This window comes from Monodelphis domestica, chromosome 4, assembly GCF_027887165.1.
Source record: "Monodelphis domestica isolate mMonDom1 chromosome 4, mMonDom1.pri, whole genome shotgun sequence".
Lineage (NCBI taxonomy): Eukaryota > Metazoa > Chordata > Mammalia > Didelphimorphia > Didelphidae > Monodelphis > Monodelphis domestica.
The window spans coordinates 154,043,240-154,060,959 of record NC_077230.1 but is presented as its reverse complement, the minus strand read 5'-3'; positions in this window follow the sequence as shown (position 1 = coordinate 154,060,959).

Genomic DNA, 17,720 nt, shown 5'->3' with positions numbered 1-17,720 from the left:
AATTCCAGCCACTGAAACCATACTCCCTATAGTGGTTTCTCCTGGAAATGTCTTTAGAACTGATTTTGAAGCACCAATATCCATGAGAGCTTTATATTGTTTCTTCCCCACCTTAATCCATACATATGGTTCTGATTTTTCTGTGGATATTGAATTTATTGCCACTGTATCACTTTGCACTGCACTGTCATCCTCTGCCATTTGTATGGTTTGACCAGTTAAATTTTCTTGGTTTAAATCATTTCCTAATTGATCTTCATTTATATTTGAGTGTATATTGTGTTCTCCTTCACTGGAATATGAATTTAAACCATAGCTATTTGTAAGTTCATATAGTTTGACTTGGTCAGACCCCCCTTTCCCCCCCTCCATTTAGAATATTGGCTACATGGGAGTTTCTTCAACCCTTGGCTATCATGGCAATTTTCAAATCTAACTGATGTTATACTTCCAATACTTTGCATATGATTATCAATATCAACTGTATTTTCAGTTCCATTTCCCTTTAGATTTGAATTTTCCAAGTTATTTTGCATTGGGTAAAAATTTCAACTTCTGGGTTCAAATTAGATATTTTCTCCAAGGAAGTCTGTGCCAAATAGATTTTTGAAGTTTTAATAATTCCAAGTGGGTTTTTTTCTATGTCGGTGAGATTATTTACATTGTTTATAGCTCCTTCAGATGTGTCTGCTATAGTAACCTAAGTCCATGCATTTCTTTGGTTATTATGTTGCAAGGAATTAAAATTTTGTTTCCCTTTTTCTCCCATCAACTTATGATTTTGTTTATACCAGTTTTCATAAATTCTTTCTCTCTTTCCATTTCAATCCTTGAATATAATCTGCATTCAAAAGTGTTTCCTAGATATGCTTTTATCTGTTCTCTGCTCTTCTCTTGACTGGTTACTATGCCCCTTCTGTATGAGTCTCCAATCAGCTTGTATCTGTGCTATGATATTTTTAACTTCATGAATTAATTCCTTTACTTGTCTCTGCTATTCACTTAAGTTTTTTTTTTTAACATTATTTTATTTGGTCATTTTCATACATTGTTCATTGGAAACAGATCATTTTCTTTTCCTCTTCCCCAACCTGCCCCCCACCCCCACCCCTTCCCTAGCCGATGCGCGATTTGTCTGGGTATCCCATATGTCCTTGCTCTGAACCCATTTCCTTGTTGGTATTTGCATTAGGGCTCTCATTTAGCATCTCTCCTCGATCATGTCCCCTCATCCTCTGTAGTCAAGCAGTTGCTTTTCCTTGGTGTTTTTACTCCCTCAGTTTGTCCTCTGCTTGAGGATAGTTTTTTTTTTCTTGTAGATCGCTGCAGGTTGTTCAGGGACATTGTAAAGCCATTACTGGAGAAGTCCATTATGTTCTCTTGTACCACAATGTGTCAGTCTCTGTGTACAATGTTCTCCTGGTTCTGCTCCTCTCACTCTGCATCACTTCTTGGAGGTTGTTCTAGTCTCCATGGAATTCCTCCACTTTATTATTCCTTTTAGCACAATAGTATTCCATCAACAACATATACCACAATTTGTTCAGCCATTCTCCAATTGATGGGCATCTCCTCGTTTTCCAATTTTTGGCTATCACAAAGAGCGCAGCTATGAATATTCTTGTACAAGTCTTTTTCCTTATTATCTCTTTGGGGTACAAACCCATCAGTGCTATGGCTGAATCAAAGGGCAGACAGTCTTTTATCGCCCTTTGGGAATAGTTCCAAATTGCCCTCCAGAATGGCTGGATCAATTCACAACTCCACCAGCAATGCATTAATATCCCTACTTTGCCACATCACCTCCAGCATTCATTACTTTCCTTTGCTGTCATGTTGAACAATCTGCTAGGTGTGAGGTGATACCTCAAAGTTGTTTTGATTTGCATCTCTCTGATTATAAGAGATCTAGAATATTTTTTTCATGTGCTTATTAATAGTCTTGATTTCTTTAACTGAAAATTGCCTATTCATGTCCCTTGCCCATTTTTCAATTAGAGAATGGCTTGATTTTTTGTACAATTGGTTTAGCTCTTTATAGATTTGAGTAATTAGACCTTTGTCAGAGGTTTTTGTTATGAAAATTGTTTCCCAATTTGTTGCTTTCCTTCTAATTTTAGTTACATTGGTTTTGTTTGTACAGAAACTTTTTAATTTGATGTAGTCAAAATTATTTATTTTGCATTTTGTGACTCTTTCTAAGTCTTGCTTCGTTTTGAAGTCTTTCCCTTCCCAAAGGTCTGACATGTATACTATTTTGTGTTCACCTAATTTACTTATAGTTTCCTTCTTTATATTCAAGTCATTCGCCCATTCTGAGTTTATCTTGGTGTAGGGTATGAGGTGTTGATCCAAACCTAATCTCTCCCACACTGTCTTCCAATTTTCCCAGCAGTTTTTATCAAATACTGGATTTTTGTCCCAAAAGCTGGGGTCTTTGGGTTTGTCAAAGACTGTCTTACTGAGGTCATTTACCCCAAGTCTATTCCACTGATCCTCCTGTCTGTTTCTTAGCCAGTACCAAATTGTTTTGATGACCGCTACTTTGTAATATAGTTTGAGATCTGGGACTGCAAGGCCACCTTCCTTTGTATTTTTTTTTTTCATTATTTCCCTGGATATCCTTGATCCTCTATTCTTCCAAATGAGCTTTGTTATGGTTTTCTCTAATTCAATAAAATAGTTTTTTGGTAGTTCAATGGGTATGGCACTAAATAGATATATAAGTTTGGGTAGGATGGTCATTTTTATTATGTTAGCTCGTCCCACCCATGAGCAATCAATGTTTTTCCAATTGTTTAATCTAGTTTTAATTGTGTGGAGAGTGTTTTGTAGTTGTTTCACTTAAGTTTTGATTTGTTTTTTCATCATAACTTCTCACAGACCCAATAAATTCACTTTTAGATGCCACCCACGTATTTTCTCTTCTTTTTATGCTTTTACATATCCTTTCTGCAAATTCCTCGTTATTTGTCACACCCTGCCATTCCTTTATGTCATCCCCTTGTTTATTTCCAAGTATCTTAAATTCCTGGTTTCATAAAGAATGTCTTCCTTTGGTTACAATATCTGCATATTTTGATCTTGTACCTGTTTTTATGGCTTGTCTCATACTATCAAGGTCTGATGCCTTTGATTCGGTTTTTAACTGGCAATGCTGGCAGCATGAATTTGAATTTGTTTTAGATCTTTAATATGTTCTTTCCTGTGTACTTTTGTTATTTTGTTCATATTTCTTTTTTAAGTAACAGTCCTTAATCAAGTGACCAACTTTGCGGCAAAGGAAGAACTTTCTTGTTTCTCTCTGACCTCTCTGCTGCTGGTATGAGGATCTTGAGTAGGTTTTGATAGTTTGTAAATTCTCAATTTTCTCAATCTCCTTTTCTTTAAGCAATTGTTCTGTATTTTGCAATTTCTGTCTTAAATCTTTCTTTTCCTCCTCCTGTTCTTTGTGACTGTCCCATAAGTAACTTGCTGCATCTCTTAGCTCATTTATTGTTATGTGGTCATATTTAGGAAAATAGTTCTAAGAAATTTTTCAAATGGAGAGTTGCAACCTCTTAAGAATTGCCTCCTAACATGTGCCATTTATTCCTATGAGTCTTGATTGATCCCCATAATTGATTCCACTGTCTCTGCTAATCTATTGATAAAGCTAGCAGGATGCTTGTCTTTTTCTTGGGTTAATCTGTCAAACTTGCTCCAAGCATTTGACTTAGAACAAAAGGATTTTATTGCTTGCAGAAGGTCTTCCCTGCACTTTCTCAGATAAGCTAGACTGGTGGGATCGGCAAAATAAAAATCCCCCCTTTCCTCCTCTGTGGGCCAACTGGTCAGGGAACTGACTTTTCTGGTCTTCTCTATGAACTGCCTGTGTTCATGTGGGCTAAATAATTTGGACAATATCAGGCTCGAATATTTTGAAGGCCCTTTTCAGCTCCTTTAGAGCTCGGTAAGACTCACTTAGAAATTTTGGAAACCCCCTTTTTATGGAATCTAATTCCTGGGTGGAGAGTTGTTTATGTATATTAGAATGAACCACACCAGAAGATTCAGAAATCTTAGCTATATCTCTAAGTGGCAAGATCTTTTTGGTGTCTGTATCTTCTTTGACTTTTCCCTCAGCCCCTTTCTTATTCTGATCTTTAGATTTCTTGTTCTTATCCTTAATTTCTTTATCCATCAGTCCTGTTGTCTTTTACCTACTCCCATCCTGAGTCTGTCCTTGTCCTTTTTTCTGGAGATATTCTTCACACATTTTTCTGACTATTTGTTCAAGGTTAGTATCCACCACAAGAATCTGGGCTGCCTTTTTGGGTGTTCTGAGGTTTTTATGAGGTTTCTAATATATGTAATAGTCTGAATTGCAGCCATAGCAAATACATAAACCTGAGTTATAATCTGCCATACCACTGTGTTGGTAGTAAATGGCATGGTTGTTATGAAAGCCTTGGTATTTGCTATTATCCCTATAGTGTCTATTACTACCCCAGTTACAGCACTGTACAAAATGGTGTGCATCCAATAATAGGTGATAGTAGCCAATACTAACAGTCCACATATGATTTGTAACAACATCTTCTTCCCTTTAATATATTTCTCTCAGCCTGGGATGGGTAAGATTTTTCTCGGGGTGCCAGTTGTAATAGATGACAATATTAAGAGATTTATGGTAATAGGACAGGAACACCAGGAAGCCAGCTAAAAAGAAAGGCTGGATCTTACACTCCTTCCCCCCACACCACTTCCTGTCCTCTTCCCAACTGATCCAAGTGCTCTTCTCAGGAATGGTAAGCTTGAAGGGTTTCCCCCAATAACTAATCTCACAATTTATATCCTTTTAAGTAAGAAGGTTTTATTCTTTAAGGTAGAGGAGGTAAAGAGGAGGAGGGGGAAAGAGGAAAATAGTTTTCTCTAACTTCCTATGATTTCCTGTTGATTGAAAATTTTCACAATGTGTTCAATTCAGGAAATAAGGTTATTTTTCTCTATCGGGAGATATTGATAGCAAAAGCTGATAGAGATTCCTCAGAGCTAAGCTCTTCTTAGTACTAAGTACTTCTACTAAGATCTTCTTAGTACTCAGTCAGATAAATAATCATTGACCAAGAGAAGAATTGTTTTTCCCATTTCCTTCCAACAGTCAGAGAAAAGGAGAATAAGAAACTTCAATTTGCTGGGCTTCCCAACTGCCCCCTGTCAAGATTCTATTGGAATCTTCTCTCCAGCTGGTTGATTCGTGGTTCACCAAAATTCCAAATCTCTTGCTTTTTCTTGCAAATCCATCTTGTGTTGCAATCTTTTCCTTACACCTCCTAAAAGAAGGGTAATGGATTCAAACTACAGAATGTGACATATATTTTTGGATGTAGCCATTTGTGAGAATTTCTTTTGCTTGTTCTTATTTATTATGAGTTTTATTTTCTTTTAAAATGGTTGGCAGTCTGTATTAGGGAGAGAAAATAAATGATTGTTAATTGAAAAAAATTAATGATAGGGGACAGCTAGATGGCTCAGTGGCTTGAAAGCCAGACCCAGAGACAGGAGGTCCTGGATTGAAATTTGGCCTTAAACACTTCCTAGCTGTGTGACCCTGGGAAAGTCACTTAACCCCCATTGCCTTACAGTTAGCACTCTTCTGCCTTAGAATCAATATGCAGTAGGTACGGTAAGGACTTAAAACTTTTTTTTAATGATGAATTAATTCAAGACAGGACTAAGGTAAGTAAATTTTATTTTTGATTATGCCTTCTATAAGAACAAAAATCAATTGGAAATGTGATAAATGTGAATGGTTTCTCTTTCTAGAAGTTATCAGGCTATTTTTCTTTTGACAAACTGATGCCCTACAAATTATGTCTAATGTATTGTAAACTGCTTCTCTCAAGGCAAAGAACAAATTGAAAAAAAATGTATTTATTTATTGGAGAGTTGAGAAAATAAATCACCAGTTATCTTTTGGCAATGAAGCATTTTTCTCCTTTAAATTTTAATTCTAAACTAATATTAGGTGAGATGAAATTTCCTTGGAAAGAGTCACAGTTTGATAAATATTTGTGTTTATATGATTGATTATAAAGGAAATAGCCATGACTGTATTCCCCTGAATTATTTTAAATAGGAGAAAACCATATTCTGCCTTCTTTCCATTCCTCTAAAATCTAAACTAGTATGCCATTTTTGATTTCTTTAAGAATTATATTTTAAGGGGACATCTGGGTGACTCAGTGGATTGAGAGCCAGGCCTAGAGATGGGAGGTCCTAGGTTCAAATCTGGCCTCAGATACTTCCTAACTGTGACCCTGGGCAAGTCACTTAATCCCCATTGCCCAGCCTTTACCACTTTTTACCTTAGAACCAATACATAGCATTGATTTTAAGACAGAAGGTAAGGGTTTATTTAAAAAAATTATATTTTAGTTTGTTATAATGGATAAAACAGTTGTGATTTTTGGAGTGCTACTTCATTAAGTTCACATGAGGCATTTTTAGGTTGAATGAGTTAGTCAATATCTGAAGCCATATTTGAACTCAGATATGCCTGACTTCATGCTCTGTACTCTATCTATTGAACCACCTAGATGCCCTGTTTGATGATTACCAATTTATCTGGCATACAGTGTGTTTGCACATAAATGTTTGTATGTTATTTTTTTCTCATTAGACTGTGAGCTCCTTGAAAGCAGGTGCTGGTTTTTTGGGGGGGACTTTTTGTATTCCTTTTCTCTTGTTACAAGGGAATCACTTTAAAAGACTGATATATATTAATTAAGGTCGCCAAGGAATTCAGCTATGTAATTCCTAAATGAAAACTCAAGTTTGCAGTCAATCTTTTATGGAGTTTAATTACAATAGGAGGAAGAAAGGAATTAGAGATAGAGAGAGAGAAAAAAGGGAGAGAAAGGAATAGGGCTTAAATGCCCCTTCTGTTTAGGCTGGGCCAAAAGGCCCAAGCCCTTAGATAGCTGGGGCAAAGAAAGGAGATCAGTCCCTATTACTCACGTGACCAAAATGGAGAAACAGTCTCAGAGGCCCCCACCTTCAGCTTCCTTCAGAGCAAGCTTCTCAGAGTACACTGCCACCACTCCGATCAACTCCTCAACCACCTCCTCCTCGAGTCTTCAGACCCCCCTATCCTTAAGCAAAACCTCCAAGTTGCCTCCCCTCAGTTCTCACATCTACCAATCACTGTCCATCAATTTCCCTGTGCCAATGGAGGCTCTAGTTTAACTCAGGACCTCCCAGAGGCTTTGCACATGTCTGTTGAAGGTCATATTTTCAAATAATTAAATCTTTGCTCCTTTGCTATAGCCCTTTCTAAATCCTGTTAACCTGAGTAGGGTAGAGATTGGAATAATTAAATTTTGATCTAGGCTGCAGTCCTTACTCAATCCTGTTAGGACTGAATAGGGTGGAGATTGATTCCAAGTATCTCCATTGTATCAATTCTAAAATCAATCATGACTCAAAGAAATTCCTGTTCTATGCTTAAGCATAGGTCAAAGTCCTTTCCATTGTTCAGCAAAGGGTTTCTGTCCTAAAGTAATCTTAAGAAGGGAAGAGAAGGAACCTCCCATGCCAATGGGGTTCCCATTCCAATAGACTATCAGTAAGAAATTTTCCAAGTATGAAATATCCCAATGGTGAAATTTCCAACATTTATAAGTCTAAGAAATTTTGAGGTTTACACTCTGCACAATGCCTAGCATACAGTAGTCACCAAATAAGTCCTTGTTGACATGTTGACCAGCCAAATTCATTTGCTCTTTGAGGCTAGCCATTCAACCAGTTGTTTCCTCCTCATTGTATCATCATCTACTTCAGACCTCTGCATCATCTCTACAAGAAAAGTATGAGATTCCTTATCAAGAGCTGTGCTAAATTCTAGTTAGTATCTACAGTGTTTCTGGGATATACCAAGTTAGTAACTTTGTCAAAAAGAGAAGTAAGGTTATTCTAGAATGACCTCTTCTGAGTGAAGCCATGCTGACTCTGCTTTCTAGAATTTTCACTAATCATCTGTCAACATGGAAATCTAGAAATCCCCAGTTTACTTAGTTTAAAGGTAGAAAGCCCAGGTTTTGACCTTGTCACAGGAGAGTTTTCCCCTGAGGGAAGGTCCCACTTCACCAGAGAATAGACATCCACTTCAGCTTTGGCTCAGTAGGTAGCACATCAGTCTCAGGTCAGTCTTGCTTCAGTCTTACAAGCTGAAGGTCACGAGTTGGATCCTCGGAAGGAGGGTGTGATATACTGGGAAAGGCTTCTGGATTGACTTCGGATGGGGTCTGCCTCCCCACCTGAAGTGGATGTCTATTGTCTGGTGAAGTGAGACCTTCCCTCAGGGGGAAACCTTTCCTGTGACAAGGTCAAAACCTGGGCTTTCTACCTTTAATCTAAGTAAACTGGGGATTCCTAGATTTCCATGTTGACACATCTCTTTAATGACATATTTTAGAATTTCCCCAGGAATTAAGGTCAAGTTCACTAGTCTAATATTAACAGACTCCATTCTCTAGTTTTTTTTTAATTTTAAACATTATTATTTTTTTTTGCAGTGCAATGTGAAATGTCTATCAGTTTTTTTTAAGATTTTTATTTTTATTTTTATTTTTTTAATTTTTATTTGGTCATTTCCAAACATTATTCATGGGAAACAAAGATCATTTTCATTTCTTCCCTCCCCCCCTCCCTCCACCTCTCCCATAGCCGTTAAACATTATTTTATTTGGTCATTTCCAAACATTATTCACTGGAAACAAAGATAATTTTCTTTTCCTCCCTCCCCCACCCCCCCACCTTTCCCTCTCCCATAGCCGTCACACGATTCCACTGGTTATCACATGTGTTCTTGACTCGAACCCATTTCCCTGTTGTTGGTATTTGCATTAGAGTGTTCATTTAGAGTCTCTCCTCAGTCATATCCCCTCCAACCCTGTAGTCAAGCAGTTGCTTTTCATTGGTGTTTTTACTCCCACAGTTTATCCTCTGCTTGTGGATAGTATTTTTTACATCCCTGCAGATTGTTCAGGGACATTGCATTGACACTAATGGAGAAGTCCATCACCTTTGATTGTACCACAATGTATCAGTCTCTGTGTACAATGTTTTCCTGGTTCTGCTCCTTTCGCTCTGCATCACTTCCTGGAGGTTGTTCCAGTCTCCATGGAATTCCTCTACTTTATTATTCCTTTTAGCACAATAGTATTCCATCACCAACATATACCACAATTTGTTCAGCCATTCCCCAATTGATGGACATCCCCTCGTTTTCCAATTTTTGGCCACCACAAAGAGTGCAGCTATGAATATTCTTGTACAAGTCTTTTTCCTTATTATCTCTTTGGGGGTACAAACCCAGCAGTGCAATGACTGGATCAAAGGGCAGACAGTCTTTTATCACCCTTTGGGCATAGTTCCAAATTGCCCTCCAGAATGGCTGGATCAATTCACAACTCCACCAGCAATGAATTAGTGTCCTCACTTTGCCACATCCCCTCCAGCATTCATTACTTTCCATAGCTGTCATGTTAGTCAATTTGTTAGGTGTGAGGTGATACCTCAGAGTTGTTTTGATTTGCATTTCTCTGATTATAAGAGATGTAGAGCACTTTTTCATGTGCTTATTAATAGTTTTGATTTCTTTGGCTGAGAACTGCCTGTTCATGTCCCTTGCCCATTTGTCAATTGGAGAATGGCTTGATTTTTTTGTACAATTGATTTAGTTCTTTGTAAATTTGAGTAATTAAACCTTTGTCAGAGGTTTTTATGAAGATTGTTTCCCAATTTGTTGCTACCCTTCTGATTTTGGTTACATTGGTTTTGTTTGCACAAAACCTTTTTAATTTGATGTATTCCAGATTATTTATTTTGCATTTTGTAACTCTTTCTAATTCTTGCTTGGTTTTGAAGTCTTTCCCTTCCCAAAGGTCTGACATGTATATTATTCTGTGTTCACCTAATTTTCTTATAGTTTCCTTCTTTATGTTCAAGTCATTCACCCATTTTGAATTTATCTTGGTGTAGGGTGTGAGGTGTTGATCTAAACCTAATCTTTCCCACATTGTCCTCCAATTTTCCCAGCAGTTTTTATCAAAATAGTGGATTTTTGTCCCCAAAGCTGGGATCTTTGGGTTTGTCATATACTGTCTTGCTGAGGTTGCTTGCCCCCAGTCTATTCCACTGATCCTCCTTTCTGTCTCTTAGCCAGTACCAAATTGTTTTGATGACCACTGCTTTATAATATAGTCTGAGATCTGGGACTGCAAGACCCCCTTCCCATTCTCTTGTTTTTAAAAAGGTGAAAAACTGGTCAACAATAAAGAAGCTTCTTGATTATCTAAGAATGAACTTGGGTTTTGTGTACAAGGGAATGACCAGAAGCAAAGAAAAATTGAATTTGAAGAAATTCTTCAGAAGATGAGCAGATGGAACCCCACAAGACCTGGGGGGGGGGGGATGGGATGGAATTCTAGCCAGGCTCAAAAGCAGTTAGAAGAAAAACCAAGGTTCTTCTTGTCTTGGGCTCTTTGAAGCTGGGAGGGAGAATTACGTGGCTGGGAATATACACAAAATCTCTCAACCCTTTGCCTGAACAGAGGAAGATTTCAGTTGTCTACTGGTGGCAGTCTTTGGGATAAAGACTCTCTTTTTCCCTTAGGGGAACCCAGAACTTATTTCTGAAGAAGATTACCTAGTTCAAAGCCTCAAAAACTATATAGGGAAGATACCTTAGGGATTTCCTCTTCCCCCTGTCCTTTCATTACCCTTTCAACTCTTTATATCCAAATAAATTAGCTATCTTGAATAGAATAATAGAACTTGAATCAGAGTCCATGTGTTAGGAGGGGAACTTCAAAAACCATCATTTCAAGAAGGAGGTCAAGGGAAAATCTACTTACCCTTTTTCTAGTCAGACTAACTCCATTTGTAAACAGCTCAACTTGGGGAAAGGGGAGGAAGGAAGGAAGGAAGGAAGGAAGGAAGGAAGGAAGGAAGGAAGGAAGGAAGGAAGTGTCATGTTATATTCAATCCCCAAGTAGCTGAACATTGGTTTCTCTTCTTTAAAGTCTCCTTCCCTAATACAGTTTGTCTAATGAGATGAGTGAACTTGATCCAGAAAACTCAGGTGAGGGAATTCCAAATCAGGATGAGAATGTTTTACTGGGAAAAATAGTCATTTTCAGAGAGGCCAGCTCTATATCCAAAGTCAGCAAGAAGTGTTGTCTTATTGAACTACTGTTGATCTATGCCATCATACTTCCAGATTCAGAAATGTATAGAGGGTAATAATGACAGTAAGGGAAAAAAATAAGAGGTTGGGAAGGTAAAGGGAAGAGAGGTTAGATTTTCTATTAAATGTTGGTAGTTGATCATGGGAATTTCCTGGTCTTCTTGATTAGGTTAAATAGAGATGAGTCTTTTTTGAGGGACTGCATTTCCAAATCAAGACTGTCAATTTATCAATTAACATTTAAAATGGAGATCTATTTACTTTCCCATTCATGTATATATCTCAGGTCATCTTGCCATCTATTTCCAACTTTAGCTAGGAGACAGAGATGAGGACTGGATCTGTGATTTCATATGTACAAGGAACTACTGGGGGCAAAAATTACCTTTACTATTGCAGATGTCATCTTGAAATTTGGAGACCCCAAATTTGCCCTGATCCCAAGAGAATTTGCCCTGAAGGAAGTCTTAGACTCACCAGTTTCAGAATGAACAATTGACGCTAAGGTAGACTTAAATGTTAAGTACACTTTTATCTTAGTAGTTTCTCCCTTTGTATCAAAGTTCTTTCCCAGGAAGCCCAGCCCTTGACTGGACCCTTCCCTTTTATATCCATTGTAAAGCATCAGCCAGGGGTGTATGGGGTGTTCAGGGAGGGGTAGTATCTCTGGTATGGAGGGCTTGTTGTGCCCTCCTAGGGCAGCTCTCCAGCCTCTGACCCCCACCTGACCCCCAGCTCTCACTTGTGGCTCCCAGTAGCTGCTAACATACAGCAGCAGCCACACACCAGGCAACGGCTTCGACAGGCTGGCTAAACCTTGGGGTGGTAGCCTTTTGGTCGTCGACCCCTGATGAACCAGGGCTTTCCTCACCCAGCATGTGAAGACTGTTTCAGTGGAACAAGAGGAAGAAACCAATAAGAAGGTTCAACGGCTGAGATGGCGACGCAGCAAAGCACTGCGGAGTGCTTAGTGCACGTTGGAGAACAAAAGACAACACGGCCATCCAATGCAGCTGAGGAAGTCTCCAGGCGTAACAATCTTTCGTGCCACTGGACCCAGGCTTCCAACACCGAGAGAGTGGGACTGTCTCTGTGCATCGACTTCTCCACTTAAATCTCTTTCACACACAAGTATCTTTGTGCACACTCATCTATCCTAACCCTGTCCACTCTCTTCAAGACCTGCGGTGATGGGGGAGTGGCGACACAACAGGTGGAGGTGACCACTGGCAGTTGTAGTCACGATCCTGTACGTAAGGCGGCCCACGGACCAGTGGTCGCTCGGCCCTGTGGGCAGCAGGGAAGTTCAGCAGCATCCTAGGTGACTGAGCAGCCCTCTCTAGGACAGCACTGCTCACCCTAATCAAGGGAGGGGACTAGAAAAGGTGTCCCAAACATTGCCTGTCCTACAAACACCCGGTCAGCACACCACGGCTGGCGGGTCATCCCTTTAAGCGGTCGAAATCAAAGGAAACAAAATACAAAGAAACTCCTACTAGGAGCATGGAACATCAGAACATTACTTGATAGAGAGAATACCCCAAGACCTGAGAGAAGAACAGCTCTAATTGGTAAAGAACTGGCACGATATAACATCCACATCGCAACATTAAGCGAAACACACTTACCAGAAGAGGGATCACTCAGCGAACCCACCACTGGATACACCTTCTTCTGGAAAGGTAGAGCCACAAGTGAAGACAGAATTCACGGTGTTGGCCTGGCCATCAAGACCAGTTTGCTCAAACAGCTGCCAGACTTGCCTGTGGGCATCAGTGAGAGGCTCATGAAGATCCGTTTGCCTCTCAGCAAAGACTGGTATGCCACAATCATCAGCGCATATGTCCCAACACTGACCATCGAGCAGTTCTACTCTGACCTGAGTGCCGTTCTGCACTCAGTGCCCACAAATGACAAGCTGATACTACTGGGAGCCTTCAATGTCCGCATTGGCCAGGACCATGAAAGATGGAAAGGAGTGCTCGGCAAACATGGCATGGGCAAAATGAACAACAATGGCCTACTGCTACTCAGCAAATGCTCAGAGTTTGAACTCACCATCACGAACACTGTGTTCAGAATGGCGAACAAATATAAAACAACATGGATGCACCCACAATCAAAACAGTAGCATCTCATTGACTACATCATTGTACGCTGGCAAGACATCCAGGATGTATAGATCACCAGAGCCATGAGAGGAGCTGAATGTTGGACAGACCACCGATTGGTTAGAGTGACTCTTCAAATGCGCATTGCGCCTCACCATCCAAAATGCGCCCAGACAATTCGCGCATTTTACAATGTGAGTCGTCTTAGAGATCCATCTTATTTGCAAACATTCCAGTCCTACCTGGACGACAAGCTGTCTGTCAAGGGACCACTCACTGGAAGCTCAACCGAGAAACGGAACCAGTTCAGAGACGCAGTGAAGGAAACATCAAAGGCAGTCCTAGGCCCCAAACAACGCAACCATCAGGACTGGTTCAACTAGAACAACACTGCTATTGAAGACCTATTGAGCAAAAAGAACAAAGCCTTTATGGAGTGGCAAAATAACCCAAACTCTGCTCCTAAAAAGGACAGATTCAAGTCTCTCCAAGCCATGGCACAGTGTGAGATCAGGAAGATGCAAGACCGATGCTGGGGAAAAAAAGGCAGAAGAAATCCAGCACTTTGTTGACACGAAAAACTACAAACAATTTTTCATTACCCTCAAGACTTTCTAGGGGCCATTAAAACCCACCACCATTCCCTTGCTATTCTCTGATGGTGACACTCTCATAAAAGATAAAAAAGGCATCAGCAACAGGTGGAAAGAGCACTTCAGTCAGCTTCTCAACCGACCTTCTTCAGTCAACCAAAGTGCCCTTAAACAGATCCCCCAAAACCGGTATTCTATGGTGAACTGTCAGCTGGACTCAGGAAACAAGGCCGGCCAAAGAAAAGATTCAAGGATCAGCTGAAGTCCAACTTGAAGTGGGCTGGAATTACACCAAAGCAACTAGAACTCGCTGCCTCTGACAGAAACAGCTGGTGAACCCACATTAACCATGCCGCCACCACCTTTGAAGATGAGCGACGTCGACGTCTTGCCGCTGCGCGTGAACACCGACACCAGGCCACAACCGCACCTCGCGTAACAACTGGCGTCCCAGGCCCCATGTGCCACACACTCTGCGCCTCAGCCTTTGGACTCCAAAGTCACATGAGGGTACATCAATAGATGATAATGCACAAAGACAATTGTCATTCTCCAACACCAAGAGACTACTACTAAAGCATCAGCCTCTCCATGATAATCCTGTCTTATATTTCTCATTTCCTTGTAGCCATGGTAATATCAATCAATCATACTCCCCTGTCCTTAGTTCCCCAAATGGAATATAAGTTCCCCAAATTCTATTCTTCAGGACGATCATCTAGTGTCATGATCTCAGAGATACTGTTCCCAGAATTCCAGAGCCTTTGACTCTGGTTTTTAGGAATGTTGAACGCTATCTCTTTCCAGATTAAATATTTGGTTTTTCTGACTACTTTAGTAGTTCTCTGTTTTTCCCTAGTGAACACAGGCCAGCACACTGTAGTGTTAGATAATTGACAAGAGCACTAAGAAGTTTCATGAATTATTCAGCTAGGCTACCCCAGCCAGTTTATGTGAAAGGTGGGACTTGAAGCTAGCTCTTCTTGACTTTAAGGTCCTTTACTTATTTTTCTCCATGCTGCTCTGTTAGTGTTATGGGCTGGAAGGATACCTTTGGGGTTCGGGAAGGATACCTTTTGCAAGAATGCAAGACTCCAAAACTTAGCTTAAAAGCAAAAAGAGAAATTTATTAATTTAGAAAGTAATGTTGAGAATGGCCAGGAGGATAGCAAGGTGGGACAGCAACATGGGGAGCAGTTCCTTGGGAGGACAGCATGAAAGGAAAGGCTGTTCCTCCATGGGGACAGCATGGATGGAAAGGCTGTCCCCCAGAAGACATCAGGTCTGGGGATTTTATACTTTTTACAACAGATGCTATGTCATGGTATGACCTATAGAGTGTTAGTCCCTCAGGCATTTGGTGGGGTGAGGTGGTCATCTGACTGGGGTCTGCCTGGAGGCATAAAGATTCATCTCTTTGTCCATCTTAAATCTAGAGGACAATCAAAGAGGATAAACATCTCAGGACCCAAGGGGGGTAATTGGGTGTTTCTAGGTTTAATCACAAGGATGCAGAGGCAAGGGAGTTTCCCTGATAATAGTTGGCCTAGGTTTCTGGGGGTACAGTGCCCATGTCATTAGTTCTGAGAATAATAATCAATTCAATACTGCAATTTCTGAAAAAAAGAATAAGGATGTTTTATTTAAAATTTTTTTTTATTTAAATTAAATTATTTAGTCAATTTGGAACATTATTCTTTGGTTACAAGAATTATATTATTTCCCTCCTTCCTCTCCCTCCACCCTTCCCACAGCCAAAGCACAATTTCATTGGGTATTACATGTGTCCTTGATCAAAACCCATTTCCATGTTGTTGATGTTTGCATTAGGATGATCATTTAGAGTCTATATCCCTAACCATATCCCCTCAACCCATGTATTGAAGCAGTTGTTTTTTCTTCTGTGTTTCTACTCCCACAGTTTTTCTCTGAATGTGGATAATGTTTTTTCTTGTAGATTGCTCCAAGTTGTTCAAATCACTGCATTGCCACTAATGGAGAAGTCCATTACATTCGATTGTACCACAGTGTATCAGTCTCTATGTAAAATGTTTTCCTGGTTCTGCTCCTTTCACTCTGCATCAATTCCTGGAGGTTGTTCCAGTCTCCATGGAATTCCTCCACTTTATTATTACTTTGAGCACAATAGTATTCCATCACCAACCTATATCACAATTTGTTCAGCCATTCTACAATTGAAGGGCATTTTCCAATTTTTTGCCACCACAAAGAGTGCAGCTATGAATATTCTTATACAGGTCTTTTTCCTTATTATCTCTTTGGGGTACAAACCCAGCAGTGCAATGACTGGATCAAAGGGCAGTCTTTTAGCGCCCTTTGGGCATAGTTCCAAATTGCCCTCCAGAATGGCTGGATCAATTCACAACTCCACCAGCAATGAATTAGTGTCCCCACTTTGCCACATCCCCTCCAGCATTCATTACTTTCCTTTGCTGTCATGTTAGCCAATCTGTTAGGTGTGAGGTGATACCTCAGAGTTGTTTTGATTTGCATTTCTCTGATTATAAGAGATGTAGAGCACTTTTTCATGTGCTTATTAATAGTTTTGATTTCTTTAACTGATAATTGCCTAAGAATAATGATATTTTAATGAAGTATTTGTGTTGGACCTTTTTCCTTTCTAGAAAGATCCAGAGAGAGCCACTAAAAAAAACAGAGACCTGAGAATAGACTTTAGTCAGGGGGTGGTGGTGGTAGGGACAGAGAGGAGGAGGGTTGCCTGTGCAGTGGGAGGACTTCCCAGGCATCAAATGAATATATATTCTTTAAGACTCAAAATAACACCCTTTCATTCTAAAAGATACTCCCTGGGCCTGTAGTGGCACAGAGAGAGTTCCTGAACTCTCTGGATCCTGTCCTGGAGAAGCAACTCCAGAGGCATACTATAGAGTGTTAAGTTCTCTGCACTACCAGATTCCCATGGTCTCTGGAAAGGGAAACTATAAGGCCAAGTGATGGGAGTTTTGGAACTTCAGTTTCCTAGATAGACAACATCTGAGCAATATTAAATTTGAGAAAGGAGTAAATCCTAAGAAGTATAAGACTAAGACTTGCCTTTGTCATTCCCAAGGTCACAAGCTCTGAGACTTGCTACAGAGCAAGAGAGTGACATGGGGCACTGTACCCTCCAGAAACCCAGGCGAACTATTATCAGGGAAACTCCCTTGCTCCCTTGCATCCTCATGACTCTGAACCTAGAAACACCCAATGACCCCCCTAGGGTCCTGAGATGTTTATCCTCCTTAATTGTCCTCTAGATTTAAGATGGACAAAGAGATGAATCTTTATGCCTCCAGGCAGACCCCAGTCAGATGACCACCCCAGCCCACCAAATGCCTGAGGGACTAACACTCTATAGGTCATACCATGACATAGCATCTGTTGTAAGGAGTATAAAATCCCCAGAACTGATGTCTGGGGGACAGACTTTCCATCCATGCTGTCCTCCGAGGAACTGCTCCCCCTCTTGCTGCTATCCTCCTGGCCATTCTCAACATTATCTCCTAAATTAATAAATTTCTCTTTTTGTTTTTAAGCTAAGTTTTGGAGTCTTGCATTCTTGCAAAAAGGTATCCTTCCCGAACCCCAGGGGTATACACTGAGCCCCATAACAAGAGGAGTTAATGGACAGCTTAATTCTCTCTTGAGAGGTAAAAAAGGATCATCCTGTGGATCTAAAGCTGCAGGAATCCCAAGAGATTGAGCCAGAACAGTAAGAAACTGAGTCATGACATAGGGAGCAAAAGATATGGATTTTTCTCT